This window comes from Neopelma chrysocephalum, unplaced genomic scaffold (assembly GCF_003984885.1).
Source record: "Neopelma chrysocephalum unplaced genomic scaffold, ASM398488v2 Primary Assembly neopelma1_44, whole genome shotgun sequence".
Lineage (NCBI taxonomy): Eukaryota > Metazoa > Chordata > Aves > Passeriformes > Pipridae > Neopelma > Neopelma chrysocephalum.
In genome coordinates, this window is record NW_020897703.1 from 5,468,976 (window position 1) to 5,482,730 (window position 13,755).

The 13,755-nt window shown below is 39.1% G+C and overlaps 1 protein-coding gene across 1 annotated transcript in view; it reads right to left on the minus strand.

Annotated features, from left to right (window-relative positions):
• HECW2 (HECT, C2 and WW domain containing E3 ubiquitin protein ligase 2) overlaps window positions 1–13,755 on the minus strand; it is a 154,453-nt gene that overhangs the window by 76,606 nt on the left and 64,092 nt on the right. The gene's annotated exons all lie outside the window — the stretch shown is intronic.

A 13,755-nucleotide genomic window follows, 5' to 3' on the forward strand; every position in this document is an offset into this window, starting at 1 on the left:
AGCTCCTATCTGTTCAAGCACATTCCTTTGCCCTTTGGTAGGAAATCCCACACAAGATTACAGAACTGTCACCTACATATCAGAAATCCATATGCTATTTATGGAGGAATGCAATGCAGCTTTCTTACTTCTATCTTAAAAATACAAACTTACACTAAAGCTTCTCTTTTTCCCTGACTGCTCACCTCAGTGTATACATGGTGACTCCACTGAATCAGGGTTAGTGCAATCTGTACATCACATCCCACCAAGCTGACACGCACAGCATTACCAGACATATGCTGGGCTTCTGTGGTTGCTCAACAGTAACTTTACACACTGCCCAAAACCTCAAAGAGCTCTGGAAAGACAAGAAGTGGCCATGGAAAGCTACTGACATTTTTATGCCTCCAGGCATGGGTGACTTTGAGAATTTTTAGAAAGCTGTGGTCTGAACACCTTAACATCATGACAGGTCCAGAACAGTTTCATAATTATCTCAATGACAACAAGAAGGGACAGGAGGGTTCTCCTGACACCTGTGGTCCTCAAGCTTGTAATACCCCCAGGCTTAACTTTTCGTGTGGAATCAACGTGATGGTACATAAACTGCATACACCATAAAGTCAAGCACACAGGCAGTAAAATCTTAAACCATGCATATTTATTCTTCATTACAGAAAAAAACTTTTGGCATAAACAAAGTTGTATCTCACCCACGCTTTTGGGTTTTTTTCAAAGCTATATAAAGAGGAATGCTGAACATACAGCCCGTAAACCATGCCACAGGCCTTAAGAAAAATCTCTATGTGGTTTTCAATGACACTCTAACCAAAACAATACACTGTTGATGAATTTATTTTCTTTTTTTATTTTTTAATGTGCCTTCCTAACCCAAGGCCCTATTATCTTCCAGACAGAACACTGGCAAACCATGAGATACAGTTTAACTTCCAGTAGCACTACACTAGTGACTGTTTTGGTCCACTATACAAACTTGGTTATCCAAAACATCTTTACCAAAAGCAAGCAGATTCTCTAAAAATTCCACACTTATCTGAAACACAGAGTTTTAAACTAGTCACCATTCTCATTTCATCTATGTAAATGAAGATGTATTGATGACAATAAACACCCCACCTAACATGCTCTAGTCCTGCATTTCTCTATTTAATCAATTGGAGAAGAGTCTGTTCATAATTTTAAGAAGGGCAGATGTTAGATATATTATAACCATAAAAATTAATATTTTTTATTCTTATCTTGTTCAACAAATGATGGAATTCTTAAGCAATGAAATATGCCTTTAATGGTGAGATTTCCAACAATAAGACACAAGCAGTCGTTCTTTGTTTTTTTAGTCAGTCACTAAGTAAAGTCAATGGTAATGTTTACAGGGACATTGGTGAGCTTCAGAAAAGGTCCTCCATGAACTGAGTCTTGAATTCTGAGCTGGTAGTTACAAGAATGCAGAACACTTTCTTTCACCTTATTTAATAAAATAAATTTACGGAAGTCCCTGGATTTTCAGCCCTTACATTGAGAAACAGACTCCTTTGCAGCAATGAAGACTAAATCATTGATACACTGCCCACAGGCACACTGCCACTGCAACAGAAGGTGGTGGAGACAGAGGGATGGAAAACGCTGACAGACTACTGCCTGTCAGCAATCAACTCAAATTACAGAATTTATTTTGGTCAGCTTCGATTTTCTTCTGAAACAGATGGGGTTTTTCTACTTCTATGATGTTATTCACATAGGGGAAAAATTACATTACTAATACCTGTGGAAAAATAACTGCAAAGCTCAGTTCATGGGTTTTAAAAAGAGAAACTGAAGAGGAAAAAAAATGCATAGTATGAAAACATTAAAGTACAGAATACTGAAAAAAATACTGACAAAAAAAGAGAAGTGTTTGAAAGCACAAAAAGCAACATCAGAATTATCACTGCCTCACTTCTCCACCTCACCAAAATATGTATGTATGTATACACACATAAACACTATATATATACATTCCATAGGGAACTTCAATTCTACGCAGTTCTATTCCCTTTTTAGCACATTAATCATTGCTGTTTCTGAAACTGGCAGTTGTTCCAGAATCTGGGCCAAAGAGTAGATATAAATATCCCTTCCCAGAACATAAAATATGCAACAAAATACTGTCTTACTGCATCAGTATCTTGCCCAGTGAGTCTACACTTCTGAAAGAAATTAAACAATGCAAGATATCTTTCTGTCTTCAGTAATTCTTGGACAAAAATATTACAGGGCATAACTTCTGAGAGCTGCAACCCCTGTACAAATCAGTGCATTTGAAACAATGTTCTACAATGAAAAGTGGGTAGCAGTAAATGTATCACTGTGTGTAACTTGACACTGAGTAGTGCTCCTTGAAATCACTGTAAAGCAAACACATTCTGAGTAATAATGTTTTCTTTATTTAACCGCTAAGCAATCAGCCAAACCTGGCATTAAGAGCTGTACTCATTTTTTCCCCTATTTTCAGGCTTCACCATCATTACAACATCCTTGAAGTTAAGTTAGACACCAACAGCGCCTGCAATACCCACAGCTTGAGCCCTCCATGTCAACACTGTAGTTCTCCACCTGCGTCCACAGCTCTGCCCTGATGCAACAGTGAATCCAGCTACAGGATGCAACTCCCTCTGACATGTGTCAACGTGACACAGCTACGTTATGTGAAAAGCAATAAAGTACTGCTGGATAAATGAAAGAACAGTGCAGTGGAAGAAGAAGGTATTGTTTTTATAGAATTAGTTTTTAACAGTAAAATTATGCCCATAAAAAGAATAAGAGCCATAAGAGGCTCCAGTGTGCCCATGTCTTCCCTGTTCTGGTAGCCCAGAACTGGGCACAGCACACAGATGTGTCTCATCAGTGCTAGGTAGAGGGGAAGGACCACCTCCCTCAAGCTGCTGGCTCAGGCTCTTCCTATTGCAGCCCAGAATGCCAGTGGGTGACCAGGGCACACTGTTGGCTCTTGCTCAATTTCTTGTCCTCCAGAACTTCCAGGTCTCTTTCTGCAAAGATGATTTCTAGATGGCCAGCCCTCAGCCCATCCCAATGTCAGGGGTTATTTCTGTTTGCCCATTTTCCAGCCTTGTGCTGAATGGCAGCAGAACCTTCTGTTCTATCAACTGCTACTCCCAGTTGTGCACGAGGACGTTACAGGAGCGTTGAAAGCCATGCTAAGCCAGTATCTGACATCAAGGATCAGGAGGCTTCTGAGGAGATCACATTTTGTTCATTGTGTCCTATATCTTTCACTATTTCTGTCTTAGGAAAAAGGATAAACTACCGGAAATCAATCACCTCACAGAGTCATTTTGCATAGTTTGCAGCAACAAATAAATAAGATAGAGTCTTTTATAAGACAGATAAAGAGGAACTGCCACAGATTAATTATCTGAAACAAGCCTTACAGTCCCAGTGCACAGACTAGTCATATCAAACCACCGGTCTTCTTCTGGTCCCAGTTTCTGTGGTCAGTAATGTTAGCTTATGCAATAAAGGGCTTGCTTCCATGAATACAAATGATTTTTATTCTTCAAAAGACATTACAGAAGTCACAAATTCCTGGTGTGGAAACGTCGCTTACTGCATAGGATAAAATTTAGAAGTTCCCTATAGCAATCTAAGAGGTTCCAACTTTTGCATATTGATCTCTTTTCTGTAACACATTTATAAAGATGTTCATATGCAGAGCTCAGAGAGAAGGTGATGTTAACAGATTCTGATTGTCAGTAAATGGCTTTAATTATACACAACTATACAATTTTCATCTTTTACTACCATATATGGGTTTTCTAACCCACAGCACTTGAAAAATCCATGCAGTTTAGCTCAGGAAAGTTCAATCACGTTGATAACATCATTGTATCCCTGCATAATTCTGTTATCCTTATTTGGGACTTACATGCCAATCTCCGTTTTTTCATCCCTTTCAGGAAAACGCTTTACACAAAATCTATTGAGGTGTTTGTACTGTTAAAAGTTTAAATTAAGTTCAGATTGTCAAAATGCTGATTTCTTTAGCATTTTAGTTTAATCTTGAGCACTGAAGATGATGCAAGCAATGCATCCGGGGGGGGGGGGGGGTTGTACTCAGCCCAGGGAAGTGTTCAAAGCATCAGTCTAATGTTATTTCTCTTGTCAGGTGTTCTCCCACAGTTTCTATCAGCGGAGCTGGAAGGCTGGTAGACATTAAGGCTACATCTAGTTTCGTCTCAAGCTGAGATTCATGGATTTGCCATGAGTTTCTCTCATAAACATGATATCAAGAATGGCCATCCTCCATCCATTTTACTCCACCATTTCACTTAGTCTTTAAAAGTAACAGGTGTTTGGTTAATCTGCATCAGAGGATATTTCTGAACTTAATTTTGAGCCAACCATCAGGAAATCTCTAGGGTGGCATTTCTGATGTAAAACAAAAAATTTATACGCATTTTACTGCATTACTTCCAAAACCTCAATCCCAATGCCAGTAACTGCACTCTGCTTTTTGGTGTGAGCATAGACTTCCAAGCAGTAAAACAGGCTGTCACCAAATTGTAAGACTAGCAAGACTAGCGTACTTGCTGTGGATTTTGAGCAACTGACTGAGAAAGTTTGTAACACTAACTTTTGTGCAACATTTTCACTTTGTTAACCTCTGATAATTTTAATTCTAGAAATACTAAAAATAAAAATCTATGGGTAATCATTAAAGAAGCAGCACAGTGTTTACCGAAATAATGAACTAAATAAATCTCTTTCTTATACACAAAATATGCTTGAAATCAATTGAAAACTGAATCAGGACACATTTTAAGGAGAAGAAAAATTTTATCACCTTTTCTAGAAAGCCACTAAATAAACAATTTCAAGACACGGTTTCCACTGCAAGCAATTACTATAATAAATTACATTATGTCAACCCCTTTAAAATACTCTACATATCAGTTAGTGCCATACAAACAAATATCAACCCACTATGCCAAAGCTTATGTTCTGTGACTTTCAGAATTCCCCATCTCAGTTTGTGAACAGTTCACAGGTTATCTGGTGGAGCCAGAATATTTCTCATGAAAGATAGCACCAGTCTATGCAGTACATTGCTGAAATTAAAGACCAACACTCAGTTATACCTCCTAGCCTTACCTGGCCATTCCAAAGGATGCCTGGGGATCTTAAACTGCATTCCTCCATCAGAGCCCAATTAACAAACTGAAGAATAAAAACCAATAATGTTTTACAGGACAGATACTGAAAATAGCATCCTTGTTCCCAATCACAAACGGTATCTTCTACAGAAGTTGCCTTCTGCACCCAGCCTGTGCAGCTCAAGTTTGGAAGCTTTAGCTCTGTATTAGCACTGTTGCATAATCTCAGCTCCACGAGGCACGTCTGTCCTCTCCCTTCCTCTTGTCATTTGAAGGAAAGGGTTTCAGAAGGATGTTCTCAAACTCTGCAGTAGTTTCTAGCAGTTACACACCATCATCTGCCTCTTCTCCTTTAATCAAGGGTTTATCTAGGTTCAAACAGCCCGTGTTAAAACATATAAGGTATTACGTCCTTCAAGCTCAGCTATTTGCAGCCACTCCCCTCCGAAGGGTACAGGATGCTGAAGCCCCATCCTCCCTCCACTTCCTTCCTTGCCTTGTCCATGGGAGGATTCCTAAGCACGGCCACAGCCCCGCAGCATGGGGCGGGCTGATGTAAACAGGAGGATGGTTAAATCCTAGAAATGACGGCAAGGCAGCCACAGCAACGAGCACAGCAGGAGCTCACTGGAAGTGCTGGCTTTTGTTTACACAGTACTTCACTCTCCCGCATGACTTCCCCACAAATCCAGTTATTTCAGGGAAGACGAGACTGCTCCATGACATTTGGCTGGGACGGAGCTGCCTTTAACCCAGGATAACTCTGCACAGGGCACTCCTGAGCAGGAGGATAAGCAGGTGCCAGAGAGCTCCTATTACTACCTCTCCTCTTTCAAGTTGGTAAATGCCACCTCAGCACAGGGGCTTGGACAAGGCTTGGTTCTGCCAGATGCTCTGACTGCTCACAGGCCTCCTGGTGAATGCTACAACTACTCCAGCTTTCGGCAAGAACCCAAATGGTGCCGAAGTAGCCCTGGTACTGCAAGAACAAAAAGGGTACTTAAAGGTATCTGGTCCATGGTCTGTAGATCGAGTCTTTTGCAGCACACATTTCATGAAATTGCACACTTGAACAGCACTAGGTTCAAGATCTCAAAGCAAATCTTGGTTTTCCAGCAATACTCAGATTACAAAAAAAAACAAAAAAACAAAAAAAACCACAAAAAACCACCAACAAAACCCACCAGGGGGTGGGGGGAAAAGCCTCCACGTCTTACAGAAGTATCTGCTCTTACTTGGTTTGAAGATTTTCCAAAAAATGGTTCCAGTCAAAGAAATTAAGACAGACTCTTTGCTAATGAAGAACTGAAAGCTACTGTATTGCTTTATGTTTTCATGAGAACCTCTAGAATTGTATTTTCAAAGGACAGAGGGGGAAATAACACCAGAACTGGACTAATGTAAGAGAAATTTAACACACTGCTGTGAACTAAATGGCTGGAAACTGTTCTCCCTTGAATGCCAACAGAGCAACCCCAGAAAAAGTTGAGAACAAAATTCTAGAACAGTCTTAAAAGCTGCCTAAGCAGCTACTAGATCTACTATATGCTATCACAGTTGTGTTTACTCTTCAGAACATGGAAAACTTGGAAGGTAATGAAAATATGAGACACAGATCTTCAGCTGAGAAAAGTGAGAGCAGAAAAGAGGCAGAGAACGGTACAACAGATGCTCTTACAGCCCCACATAGGAGAGAAGCAGCTGTTGTGGCTCTTCTGAAGGTAATTGTGCACTGCCAAGAGGGTGCAGGACAACACTGAACTCCAACCTGAAAACAGATCTTGGCCTTCTGGTTACACAGTCCTGCTATATTAGCAGTGAAGAATCATCATCATCAACCACAATTAATATCATTAACTATGGTCAAAAAAACAAAGAGGTGTTTGTTTCTCACTGCACAGCAGCAACTTTTTCTGTTGCACAACCAAATTTAAGGTTCACATACCTTCACTTATGCCCCTGAGCTGTGGGCAAGAAGCACCTCATGTGCCCCCCATGACCCAATATATACCACAAACATGCTGCTGACTTCTATTGCACTCTATTACTTTACACAGCAAGAGAAATTATTAATTTTTCTACCTGTGACTGACAGGATGGTCGGGAACAACACTGACTTCTCTTAGCACTTTGCTCCTAATTCAGCTGCAGAAGCAGAGCATAAAAGCCATACCATACACCCATCCAAATACTAAACCATGAAACCTTTTTGCTACTGAAATTTAAATTAATAGGGTGGGAAAATTCTTGCTCTTGTTTTCATACATAGCTTTTATTCTGTCACTAGCCATAAGATTGACTATTTCTTTTTTTTTTCAAAAATTATACTACTACATTGTTTCCTTCTCTATGTACACTAACAGTTCAGCATGGGGATCAGAGCATCTCCATATGCTCCATATCACACAATGTGATACTTCAAGGCACATCAGCAGCTCAAAGGATTAGTTAACTAGAATGCAAGACAAAGATATTGAAAAAAATACAAGTAATTTTTTCAGACATATGACACAGTACTATGGCAGGAATAAAGTGGAATTCCACTTCTCTGTATTCAAAGTAAAGGCATCATTGAAATTCAAAGCATTCAAAGACAAAAATAAATCCTTTCACCCATCTCACTGGCAGAGATTCAAAAGCATAACAAGAGGAAGGAAATGACCTCAAGCTTAACCTCTTTCCTGAAAATCTTATTAATCCTTCTCCATAAAATGATGTGCACTTCATTCCCATCTATACTTCAGGTTTCACATATGTGCCAGCCCCACAGCACAAGTGCTCTGTGCATTATGAGTCACCTACCAGCTGACCTGGCTCACCTGGAAACCAGATCCTACACAACACACAATGCTTGGCTGTTTTTGCAATGCATTACAACAGAACAGCTACTACAAGAAAGGCATAATGTTAGAAAAAAAATTAAGCTGGAGAACTACACTGAATAAGCTCTGACAGATGGTACTGCAATGCCCTAAGACATAAAGACTACTAGATACTTAATCATATTGCAGAAAACTCCCAATATCTTTGCAAAATGCTAATAAATCACCTGCCATTTAGTTCAGTGAGGTCCAGCTGGCTGTACGTGGGGGTAAATATAACATAGGGGGTGCTTCCAACTCCTCCTGAAGGAAGCAACAAGCAACTGAGGCAAAAGCTGCACTACCTCTCCTGTCAACTCACAGTCCTCTCAGCTGCTGATGGTTTGGGGAAAGGGATGTCTGCAGAAGATGGGGACAGCCAAAAGCAATGGCCACCAGGCAGGGAACAGTTTGAAAATTAGATTTAGGCCACTAATGGGTACTAAAGTTGGACTACACCTATAATGTAACATACTGCACCAACTCAGTAGGCTATTAGATTATAAAGATTAGAGGACAGTAGGACAGCAAAATGCAAGCAGTATATTAAGGAAAAGAGGAGTCTGTCTCTCTCCTGCAGCATCATATTTATTTTTTTAAGCACTTCACTGCATTTCACCTCTTGTTAAAACTCCAATACAAACCCATCTTCACAATCATAATTCTTCTTTAATACCCTCCTCTCTCTGCTATCCAGTTCCCCACCATATCTCCAAACACCTCCCAACACTTGCACAATTTTATATCCTAAAGGTGATTATCTCTTGCTTTTAACAGTAGTAAGTTCGAGAAAGAAAAACAAAACAAACAAACAGAAACAAAAAAAACAAACAAAAAAACAAACACAAAACCAAACCTGTGTGCACCAATATCCTCAAGGCTATTATTCTGGGACAGGATTGTTTAGCATATCTATATACACGAGCCATTTTTTTCTAATTAACCGTAAAAACTTATTTCAGGGGTAAATACTGTCAGAGTTAAATTAAATAAGGAAAAAAAAATAATCTGTATCTAAGCTTTTCTGTGCCATATTTAATCTGCCAGTCTAAGTTTATTGTGGAATGTTTTTCATCATTTTCCTCCTCAACTACAGCCTTATATGGTGTCAGATAAGCACTTGTTTGCTGGCAGCACATGAGCTGCTGAGCTGGCTTTAGCTGCACGCAGAAGAGGATTGCAGCTTCCAAGGATAAAGGGCATGCACTTTTATCTGTGACCACATTCCCATCACAAGTCTTTGCCAGAAAAAACTCAAAAATACAACAAAGTATTCCTGCTGTGGAAGACATGACACCAGCAAAGCTGTGCTCTTGTCAACATAGCCTATCCTGCCCCTGGGGAAATTCTGTTGGTAAATAAACATTACCAACAAAAGCACAATTTTGCTAGCACAGCTGCACTTACAGAGAGGGCTTTCTCTGGTTTGGCTGTCTTGATACAGATCATATGTAATCTCATAGCCAGCAGAAAAAGTGAGGGGTCATTTATTTTATGGCCTTCATGCTGTTTTTTTTATTAACCAGCAAGCATCTGGTCATGTATGCAGACACCCAGTGCAGAAAGGTCCCAGAGAAAATGGGGGATTTGCTTGGTGTTTGGCTTTTTCTGGTCAAACATTTCTGAAGTGGAAACAGTGGAAATCACCTCAGGAAGTGCCAGATGGTTACAGCAGCCCTATCAAGTCTACTATTAGGGTCTGCATGGCCATCCCTCTTCCCTCCTTCACAGCCTCGAAATGTACTTGGAACGATTCCTCCTCTGCCATAAGACCATTATTACAATTCAGTCTCTGGCAATGGGCACATTTTCATTTTCTGAGAGTAGGAATATTCAGGGAAGGTGAAATTTGGACAACACTGAGTGGTCTGTAATACACAGTAAATCAGACTGAATGATGTAATTATCTCTTCTGGGTTTAATTTCAGTAAAATGTAGGCTCATTTGAGAGCCATTACTAGCTCATAAACTAACCTTAAGTAGACTTTACTTCACATGTAGATCTTCTGTAACTGACTTGCCCCTCAGAAGGAGGTTTTTCTTGTGGAACTGTCAGCAAACACAATTGCCATAACTGAGAGGGTTTTAAATAGAGTGAAGATGACTGTATGCTATTTTTACTTTTTTTTTTTTTTTTTGCAAATCTAAAAATAAAACACCATTTTAGATCATTATGAAATGTACATCTGCCCTTTAAACACCACAGTCAGCACTGCAATGCACATGTATGAAAAGTACAACAGACTAGAAGAGATTTCTAAAACATATGCATGTTATTTTAAATCTGTAGTTTGAAACCACTGCAAGTGCATTCGTCCTGTTTATATTTATGAAATTTTAAAATCAGATACCAGCAAACAAGTACTTGGCAAGTGTCTGCCAAAACTGACTGAAACATTAGGCTTGAGTACTCACCTTTATCTCCAGATAACATTTTGCAATATGCCTCATGTTGGTTACCCAGGAAGCAGAGTAAAATCTATTACAAGCATATTTGCTATTACTGGTCTGTAGGTTTGCACACAACATTGGCTTGTTTCCTGCTTTCCTTTTTGTCCATCCTTCTGCTCCCTTTTTCCTTTTTCCTCCAGCTGCTCATACAGCAGAAGAAACTACCCTACTTTACACAGGATTTACAATAGTAATGGTACACTATCAACTGAAACTCAGTCAGCTGTAAGATGGGTACCCTCAGTAGCAGTTAAGGCAAATATCAAGCCTGTAACTACTTTATAATAAACTAAAAAACTTCTTGCCCTAATTAACGGGAGCCATTCCAGCTCTAATTATCAGCAGCCATCCTGTTTCCCTTGCCCTACAACTTAATAATGATAGGTTTATACTTTTATTTATAAGTACTTTTATTTTAAAGTATATAGTATATATATAAGTATTATAAAGTACAATAAATGATTATAAAGTACTTTTATTTTACAAGAGTGCTTTAAAAATTCACATAAATTTGCAAACACTTTTTGACAAGGATTGTGCTTATTTCCCTTTTTCATCCTCTGGACTTAAAAGTGAGGTGATGATAAATAGTAAGAAACTATAATTTATTAACATAGTTCTTAAGTTAATAAATTTATCAATTAAAAAAACCTCACCTAACAGATGATCCTGAAAATTGCTGAAAAGCCAGAACGGGTTACTGACCACAGCAATAACTTTAAAATCCTCATTCTAACTTACTCAAGTGACACAAATTCCTCAATTTCTGCAACTATCTGCTACAAAAACTGACCTGAATTCACCGGTGCATTACCCACTTGATGTGCTTTTTTCCCATTCATATTACTGACAGAAATATTTACATTTTACAGATTCTAGAAAATATTCAAACAGCACAAAGGATGAGCTCAGTCACTTCAGATAAGTCACCTACTGTATGTCCAATATCTTGACCAACAAGACCTTCCAGACACTGCAGAGATACAAACACTGACCATAAGCAGCTACACTTGAAAACTAACTTCACCATCTTCACCCAACAAAATAAAGGAAGCCATCAGCATAAGAGCAGTGTCATTCAGCAAGAGCTCATAATTCTAACCCTCAAATTATGTCACAACTTTCAATGAAAGAGCCACAGGCCCAACGAGATTTGTTAGGTATATATATAAATTCTGAATGAATTGTAGAAAAATCTTTAATTGTATATATGCGAACTGCAAGTAAACAAAAGGCTAGGTTCAGTAAATATATTTCTTCTCTAGAACTGAACAAAAAAACATGCAACTCGGAAAAAAACATAAGAGATTAAAGGTATGTATTTCTTCTTAAATCCCTATAAGGGCATAAAGTATCCTAATTAGCTGAAATCTCATTTGTGGGAAGCTCTCAGATGTGCAATGAGAAGGAGGAGTTCCCTTGCCAGATGGCACGTTCTGCTGATGGCCTTGAAGGAGAAGGAGTGTAACCACGAAAACAAATGAAGTGTTTTAACTGCCCACATGTGCCTTCCCTCCAGCAGTTATAACACGTAGCTTTTTGTGCCAGCGAAAGTTTCAACCTGAATCACTGAAAGTTTTCCATAAGATTTGTATTAAAAAAAAAAAAAATTAATTCATCATTAGCAACGGCGTTAAACTCAGAGCACAAAACATTTTGAATCACAGAGCCAGCATCCCCCAGAAAGCTGACCCAGCCTTTGCACACAGTGATCCATCAGCTCCTTTTATGGCCAGCTAGTTGGGTGTTCTCATTTTGCTTTTCATAGTAAGTCCCACCTTCAGGCTTCCCAAAGTTCTATTTTCTTTCCTGGAATGAACCAGCAAGGAGAAAAGTCTGTGCCAAACACACTCCCCAAGGGTCCTGTGGAGGTTCATTTAACCACTCAATCACTTCTGCATTTTCAGCCCTTGTTTCACTTGTTAATTACTTAGATTTATTTCTTATAAAATGCTTTGCATGTGTTAAAGTGCTATTTACTGCTAGGGGTGAAGAGCTAAAACAAGAAGCCCTAGATGCAGAACACACACAGAAGAGATCAGAGACACAGAAAGAGCAGTTTGCCTATATAGAACAGCTGACATCTAGGAGCATTATCCAGCCAACATCCTAGATCCAGGAGGTTAGTTCGGGGTTTGCCTTCTCAAATGGTTGATGGTTTGAACTCTGGAACTATTGTGATGGCACATATATCTCTGAATTTCCAGCAATGTCGCATCCTTCAACACTGGGGGAAGACAACTGATTGACCACTGAAAGGAAAGACTGCCCCTGGATTCCTTAGCTTCACTTTTGATTGCACTTGATTATTGCTTGCAGTTTCTGACATTGTCTGATCAATATTCTTCTTAATCTGTTCCAGCCTTTTGACAGTCACGGTGTCAGTCAGCATTTCACTCTCACTGTTCAAGTCCATTCCCATGTCATATGCAGAAACATTTCTAAAAATTGTTCTTTTTTTAGAAACAAAAAATTTCCTTGCCTTTTAGAAATCCTTATAGTCTCTGAAAGTTGTCAAAAAAATATGGCTCTGCAGCACACATCTCTTAGGGATCTTGTGGGATTTAATATTCCCGTAGCAGCTGTTGTTTTTTAAGTTTATCTTCAACATTATGAGCTGTCTAAGCAGGAATGCAAACCAGTCTATTGTTGTCATTTGACATTAATAGGTTTTTTAGGGAATTTATTAGAAAGTCAGGGAGCTTCCTGGTTTGGAATATAGAAAAATATTTATATTTAAACAATATACTTTTGTCATACTTCAATTTCTCAGTAATCTAACCCAAATGTAAAAACCCACTAACAAAGAGAGGAAAGGGCCCGAGAATACAGGTGCTAAGCCAAGGTAGAAACAGTATTAATGCTTCCCTCTCATGCTTCTATCAAAGAGTGAAACCATTAACTGTCACACTGTGAATACCTCTGCAAAAGCAATTTCTCCTTTCCCTTCTACAAACCACAAAACCTCTAAGCTTAAGTAATCAGCAACATCCTCCTATTTTATTCATATATTATGTGTTTCCTAAGGCATCCAAATGGCTGATAAGTAATGCTGTGGAAAACCGACAGAGAAGAATAATAGGTTGGCATAAAGAGAGCACATCCGTGTAGGTAAGCACCGTGCTAAGGAAGACTTTTAAAGGAATATGCTGAATCATGAGCCTTCATTACCTTTGTCACCATTACCACTTAATTTTCCTGGCCAGCTACATTTTCTACCTCCCTTTCATTGCCTCACAATGGCAAGATCTAATGGCACATTCCTCTCTTCCAGAGTTTCCATTGCTGAA